Source organism: Terrapene carolina, unplaced genomic scaffold, assembly GCF_002925995.2.
Source record: "Terrapene carolina triunguis isolate 2854851 unplaced genomic scaffold, T_m_triunguis-2.0 Scaffold210, whole genome shotgun sequence".
Classification (NCBI taxonomy): Eukaryota; Metazoa; Chordata; order Testudines; family Emydidae; genus Terrapene; species Terrapene triunguis.
Genome location: NW_020664561.1, coordinates 52,302,160 through 52,310,126, shown reverse-complemented (window position 1 = coordinate 52,310,126; position 7,967 = coordinate 52,302,160).

Sequence of the window (7,967 nt, the reverse complement as noted above, 5' to 3'; positions counted from 1 at the left end):
TAATTCCCCTGCCACGTTGGCCTTGCCCCCCACACAAACTTCTATAAAAGTTCTGGCATCCTTGGCTGGTAGGAAATACCACTCCTCCTTGCTACTGCCAGTTCTCCACTGATTAGATTGCCAATCGAGAAGGAACCAAGCAGGCTGCAGCAGGGAGTTCATGTTGCCACTGCAGGGATACAGCAGGTTGAGACTTCTCCACTAAAGAATCAACCACTGTCTCAAGGGAAGGAGGAGCCTTAGTCAGGGACAAAGGAGCCAAGACTGGGGCAGGCAAGATTGTTTTTGATTGATGGAGCCTGAGTTCCTTGTAGGCATCTGGGATTTCTGTAACATACCCACTGACTGTTCTTAGCAATTTCAGTGGGATTCTGTATAGACTAATAAAGCTGTTGGGAGAAAGCTGTGCCTTGGACTGATTCTTGGGTGAATTCCTGCCTTCCCAAAGGCAGAGAAGAGAGCCACCAGCACAAAGAATTAGACTGAAATGGATGTTAAGGGAAAATGAGTTTCACATAGTCTAGGCCCAAACACCTGCTGACCTAACATATAATCCATAAAAGGCACATACTGAATCCAAAACCCCAGAATGAGGCTCAAAGAGGGCTCCAGTTAGTACTGGAACAAATTAATTAGGAAGGTTGTGGAATCTCCATCATTAGAGGATTTTAAGAGCAGGTTAGACAAACACCTGTCAGGGTTGGTCTAGCTCAGGGGTAGGCAACCTTTCAGAAGTGGTGTGCCGAGTCTTCATTTATTCACTCTAATTTAAGGTTTCGCGTGCCAGTAATACATTTTAACTTTTTTAGAAGGTCTCTTTCTATAAGTCTATAATATATAACTAAACTATTGTTGTATGTAAAGTAAATAAGGTTTTTAAAATGTTTAAGAAGGTTCATTTAAAATTAAATTAAAATGCAGAGCCCCCCAGAGTGGTGGTCAGGACCCAGGCAGTGCGAGTGCCACTGAAAATCAGCTTGCGTGCCGCCTTTGGCACGCATGTCATCAGTTGCCTACCCCTGGTTTAGCTAATACTTAGTCCTAGCTCAGTGCAAGGGATTGGACTGGATGACCTATTGAGGTCCCTTCCAGTCCTACATTTCTATGATTTTTTATGAAATAAAGCCAATCTAGATTCTACCATTAAGGTTTTAAAAACTACCAAAGACAATTTACATGGATAGTCTTTAGGCCCCATATATGTTGCAACCATAACTTCATCAGGGGCCCCTAATTACAACATGGTTGAAGTGCAATTGGGACCTAAGTGACCCTACAACTAGTTTAAAACTCTGAACCTTCCAAAGCTTTAGCCTGGTTATGCTAGATAGGCCCTAATGCACTACAGCTTTTATCCAAATTATAATCAGAGTAAGGGAAAACCCTTGGTGTAACTAGCGTTCCTGACTCTATTTATAGTTGTAATGTAAACAGAGCCTTCAATTTAATTAACTTTATGGACCTCCAGTGTAAAGAGTGCATAAGTGAGCAAACAAGCTTCTGCACTCTGGACTACAACAGAGCGATAGCTCAGTGGTTTGAGCATTGGCCTGCTAAACCCAGGATTGTGAGTTCAATCCCTGAGGGGGGCCACTTAGGGATCTGGGGCAAAATCAGTACTTGGTCCTGCTAGTGAAGGCAGGGGGCTGGACTCAATGACCTTTCAAGGTCCCTTCCAGTTCTAGGAGATAGGATATCTCCATTAATTTATGTATTTAATTTTTATTTCCTAGAGTCCAGCAATAAACAGGCATTGCTGGAAACTGCTCTGTTGATCTTGGGAGTGGGTGAAAACTATCAACTCATGACATCAAGGGCTAAAATGCTAGATGGGGGAAATCCAAACTTCTCTGCTGGAAGATTTAGCAACAACAAATTCAGGGAATGACCAATCTATTCTATGTATCTCAAAGTTATAGTTAGGTTCAACCTATGTGTCTATATACTGAAGGTTCACAGATTGACTATATCTAAGAATATGGATGTATTTATGACACTGCAGCAATTCTACTGCACTGAAGGCCTTCTGCACCCAGGTGTAGTGGGATGGAAGAGAAGTAACTCAGCTATTCACTGAGGCATCTGTCCACTAGCCAGATACATCTTTTAAAATAAGTGACTACATTTTGTTATCTTTATTTTCTGAACTTTTTAGAGAATTTTTACTTGGTTCTTATCACAGTAGGTGAGTGACATTCTGCCAATAATAATGATGAGCCATCAGGCTTGTTACCTATGCTGTCTAGCTCTTGCACAACAGTATAAAAGATCTCTTAGGGTACGTCTTCACTACTCACCGGATCGGCAGGTAGTAATCGATCTATCAGGGATCGATTGATCACGTCTCGTCTAGACACGATAAATCGATCCCCGAACGCGCTCTCCGTCGACTCCGGAACTCCACCAGAGCGAGAGGCGGTAGCAGAGTCGACGGGGGAGCTGCGGCTGTCGATCCCGCACTGTGAGGACCCGAGGTAAATCAATCTAAGATACGTCGAGTTCAGCTACGCTATTCTCGTAGTTGAAGTTGCGTATCTTAGATCAATCCCCCCCCCGCCCCCCCCCCGCCAGTGTAGACCAGCTCTCACACTACCTTCAAAGCACTTTGCAAACACCAGTTAGGAAAAGTATTAAATAATAATTGATATTGTCTTTATTAGCCTATTTATTCAATTCTGTCTGCTATTACTGCTTGTTGTATTATTCTTACATAAAGTTCCTCAAAGAAAACACACTTTCCACTGATAATATGTCCAGCATAACCCAAAGTGCAAATAATAGAAATATTTCATTGCAAATTAAGAGAGCCATCTACTGGCAACTAGGTGAAACCTTTTAAATTCATTAAGGGCCAAATCTTATCGCCTAATTCATGTAAGTAGTTCCATTCAAGTCAATGGACTACACATGAGCAAAGTAAACTGGATAATAAGGATCTTTGAATGTTGTATGTTCTCATTACATCCCTCAGATCTATCTTGCTCCTTTTAAAGATAGTTATATTAAGACACAAGGAGGGTAAGTGATTCAGCAAGTCAGCGACAGAGCTGGGAACAGAACCTAGGCTTCCTGCCTCCCTAAATTACTTGCTGGTATTGCATAATTTAGCACTATTGGAGCTGGGAAGTAGTTTGTATGGAAGTTCATGCTATTACAATGCTAAAAGTATAAACTCCCTCTGTGACTTTTGTGTGAAGTTTGCTATATGCAAGATGTTTTCTCCAATCTCTCTCCTACGGAAATATAACTTAGTGCAATGGCTCTCAACCTTTCCAGACTACTGTACCCCTTTCAGGAGTCTGATTTTTCCTGTGTACCCCCAACTTTCACCTGTGTACCCCCAACTTTCACCTCACTTTAAAACTACTTGCTTACAAAAATCAGACATAAAAATACAAAAGTGTCACAACACACTATTACTGACAAATTGCTTACTTTCTCATGTTTACCATATAATTATAAAATACATCAATTGGAATATAAATATTGTACTTACATTTCAGTGTAAAGGTCTGTCACATCTTAGGCGCATTTAACATGTGCGGTTTCAGCTTTACACGGTCGGCAAAAACAAAAACAACAAAAAAGAGAAAAATAACAATTTAAATACTGTTTCTGTAGTGCGGGCGATTCCGCCCGCCATTACACTCAATGTAATTTTGACTATATGCGATTTTCGCTTCAGGCGCTGACTGCGAAATGTAACCCCAGCATAAGATGAGACAGACCTGTATCGTAAAGAGAGCAGTATAAACAAGACATTGTCTGTATGAAATTTTAGTTTGTACTGATTTCACCTGTTGTAAACTACCCCTGGTTGAAAACCACCGATTTAGTGTATGTGAAGCAAACTAATTCCACGTATATTGTTATGTATGGTTGCCTTGTGTAATTATTTTGTAATCAAAGCCTTGTTTTGCATGATCTGACGGATGCACAAAGCAGAAAATAAATATTTTCATTCTCTTAACCTGGGTGCCCTAGGGATTAATAGTGTATATCCAGATGGCATATTGTGTGTCCTATCAAATTAAGACATAGTTATTAGATTTCATTGTAGGGAGGTGCAAGTAACTAATGTCAGGCAAGGGAATAGTCATTTTATTTGATACATCGAACAACTCTTTGTTCTTATGTTGGTAAATTCTGGCCACCCTAGCTGCTCCTAACTCCGTATGCAAGACCATACACTAACAGACAAGTACCCTAATCTGTCCTTGTATCTGAAAATAAAAACAAAGATTAAACTCTAAAAACATATTTTCAAATTAGGTTATAAACCATTAAGGGCAGGGACTTTGTTTTCCTCTCTTTGTACAGTGCCTACCACAGTGGACCCCCACTGCTGATTGGGCCTTTGACAGCTTAGTTCAACAGCAAATAACAATATATAAGACTACAATCCTGTTTTGATTATTTAAACGTTTTATCATCTTTTTCTGGCAGACAAACACATGCAGCATAAATTACATCCAGTCCTTCCTCGTCTCTTTCTTGAGCTAAAAAAGGACAATAGAGAATTGTATGCTGCAGGTGCAACAGTAAAATAGAAGCTAGCTCTTTTATAACATTTTTAATCAGTTTATCTCAAAGCTCTTTTGCTATTATTATCCCCATTTTACCGACAGAGAAACTGAGGCAGAGAAAGGCAGTGACTTACCTTACCAACCTGCATGGTCAGTGGTAAGTAGGAATGGAACCTAGGACACCTGCGTTCACTCTCCACTGCATGTATGGTACTTTCATGCTTCATGTGATGCAGCATTTCTCTTGTGTGATCGTAACAAATATGTGTCTAGAGAGAACTTGGGGATCTTTTGCTCTAAAACAGGTCCAATAACATGAGACAAGTAAAATACCTATGGAGTATATTAGCACTGAGTCTCATTTCCCTATGTAGGTAAGCTGATATGGTCGTATGTTTGTAAGGAGATCTGACATTTCATAAAATCATAGAAATTTAGGACTGGAAGGGACATCAATACTTCATCTAGTCCATTCCTCTGCACTGAGACAGGACTAAGTATTATCTAGACCATCCCTGTCTAACTTTTCCTTAAAAACCTCCAATGACTGAGATTCCACAGCCTCCATAGGTAATTTGTTCTAGTTCTTAATTACTCCTATAGTCACAAGGTTTTTCCTAATGTCTAACCCAGGGGTTGGCAACCTTTCAAAGAAGAGGAGCCATTTTTTAATTTTTGCCTTTGACCAAAATATTTTGAGAGACGCATCACACGCAAAGTGTTGGGGTGCAGGAGGGGGTGAGGGCTGTGGGAGGGAGTTTGAGGGCAGGAGGGAGCTCCAGGATGTTGCAGAGTGTAGGGGTGCAGGAGAGGGTGAGGGGTGTGGGCTCTGGGAGGGAGTTTGGTGCAGGAGGGGGTTCTGACCTGGGGGAGGGGGTTAGGATACAGGAGGGGGTGCACGGTGCAGGCTCTGGAAGGGAGGCGCTTACCACAGGTGGCTCCCAGCTAGTGGCGCAGCAGGGCTCAGACAGGCTGCTTGCCTGCGCTGGACCCACGTCGCTCCCGGAAGCAGCTGGCTGCTGGCACGTCTCTGCGCATTCCTTGGGCTCTATAACGTAAGGTATTGCAGGGTCAGATTAAAAAGCGCAAGAGGGCAGCCAAAGAGCCGCAGGTTGATGAACCCTCTAACCAAAATCTCCCTTGCTTCAATTTAAACCAACTACTACTTGTCTTCTCCTCAGTGGTTAAGGAGAACAATTTATTACCCTCCTTTTTATAAAAAACTTTTATGAACTTGAATACTGTTAATCATGTGCCCTCTCAGTCTTTTCTCCAGACTAAACAAACCCACTTTTTCCAATCTTTCCTCATAGGTCATGTTTTCTACCCCTTTAATCATTTTTGTTGCTCTCCTCTGGACTTTCTCCAATTTGTTCACATCTTTCCCAAAGTGTAGTGCCCAGAACTGAACACAATACTTTAGCTAAGGCCTTATCAGTGCAGAGTAGGGTGAAAGAATTACTTCTCATGTCTTGCTTACAATACGCTTGCTAATACATCCCAGAGCAATGGTCATTTTTGGCAACAGTATTATATTGTTGACTCATATTTAGTTTGTGATACATTATAGCCCCCAGATCCTTATCTGCAGTACTCCTTCCTAGGCAGTCATTTCCCATTTTGTATTAGTGCAATTGATTATTCCTTCCTAAGTGTAGTACTTTGCAATGTCCTTATTGAATTTCATCCTATTTATTTCAGACCATTTCTCCAGTTTGTGAAGATCATTGTGCATTCTAATCCTGCATGGTGTTTTTTCCAATCCACAGGGCTTGCAGTATTGTTCACAAACTTGGTATTGTTCACAGACTTTAAGTGTACTTTCTATGTCATTATCCAAATTAAGATATTGTATAGAATCAGATCCAGGATAGATCCCTGCTCTCTGAGTATTCTTTTCCAACCTGTTGTACACTCACCTTATAGTAGTTTTGTCTAGGCTGTATTTCTCTAGTTTGTTTATGAGAGGATCACATGAGACTGCATCAAAAGCCTTATTGAAGTCGAGATATATCACATCTTCTGCTTCTCCCCACCTACAAGGCTTGTTACCTGTCAAAGAAGGATATTAGATTTGTTTGACATGATTTGTTCTTGACAAATCCATACTGACTTATCTTATTTTCTTCTAGGTGCTTACAACTTGATTGTTGATTATTTGCTCCATTATCTTTCTGGATACTGAAGTTAAGATGACTAGTCTATAATTTCCTGGGTTGTCCTTATTCCTCTTTTTGTAGATAGGTACTATATTTGTCCTTTCCCAGATCTCTCCCGTCCTCCACGAGTTCTCATAGATAATCGCTTATGGCTCAAAGATCTCTTCAGACAGTTCCTTAAGTATTCTAGGATGTATTTCATGAGGCCCTGCTGAGCTTAGGACATCTAACTCATCTAAGTAATTCTTAATTTGTTCTTTCACTATTTTACCCTAAGATTCTACCCTATTTATATGGATGTTCACTATGTTAGTTGTCCAATCACTGCTAACTTTGATGGTGAAAACTGAAACAAAAAAGGCATTTAACACTTTGGCCATTGCTGCATTTTCTGTTATTGTCTTTCCCTCCTCATTGAGTATTCAGTCTACCTTGTTCTTGGTCTTCCTCTTGCTTCCAATGTATTTGTAAAATGTTTTCTTGCTACCCTTTAAGTCCCTGGCTAGTTTAGTCTCCAATTTTTGCCTTGACCTTTCTAATTTTGTCCCTGAAGGCTTGTCGTTTTTGGGTTTTTTTAATATATATATTCATCCATTGTAATTCAACCTCATTTCCACTTTTTGTATGACTCTTCCTTGAGTTTCAGGTCACTGAAGATTTCCACTTCCTATCTTTCATCCAATAGAAGGGAGTAGCGCAAAGAGAGGGCATATAATGTATTCTTTATGCACTCAAACCTGCCACTAGTGGAATGGGAACACAAGAATGCAGGAACCTATTACTTATATAGTATCTTTAGAAGAATTGCCAATCCCATAAATTCAAAAATCATGAGTCAGATGCCCAAAAATCATGAGATTGGGCCAAAAATTGCAAATTATTTTAAAAATATTATATTGTTATTTGTCCTGTCTTTCGATTTTTTGAACTTCCTCTGCACCCCCTCCCTCTCCCCTGCTCATGTATGTTACAAATACAGTGTCACCATGTCTCCCAAACTTTAGAGTATGGTGAGTTTTGGCCCCTGCTACAGGAGCTCTTACTAGAAGACTCAGTTGAGATCAAATGACAAAGATTTGTGTTAAAATGCCACCTGATGGTGCAGAGCTTCCAGCTTCTCCCCAGAGCCCAAAATGTTTACTAATTCTGTGTTCCACTGCCTAGCCCAGCAATTCATTCTGCCCCACCATTCATCGGCACCTTGCCCCTCAGCACACCTCTACTCCTGCAATTGTGAGGGCTTTTCACCCCTGCTTCCAGGATTGGGCTGGCAGCTGCAGCA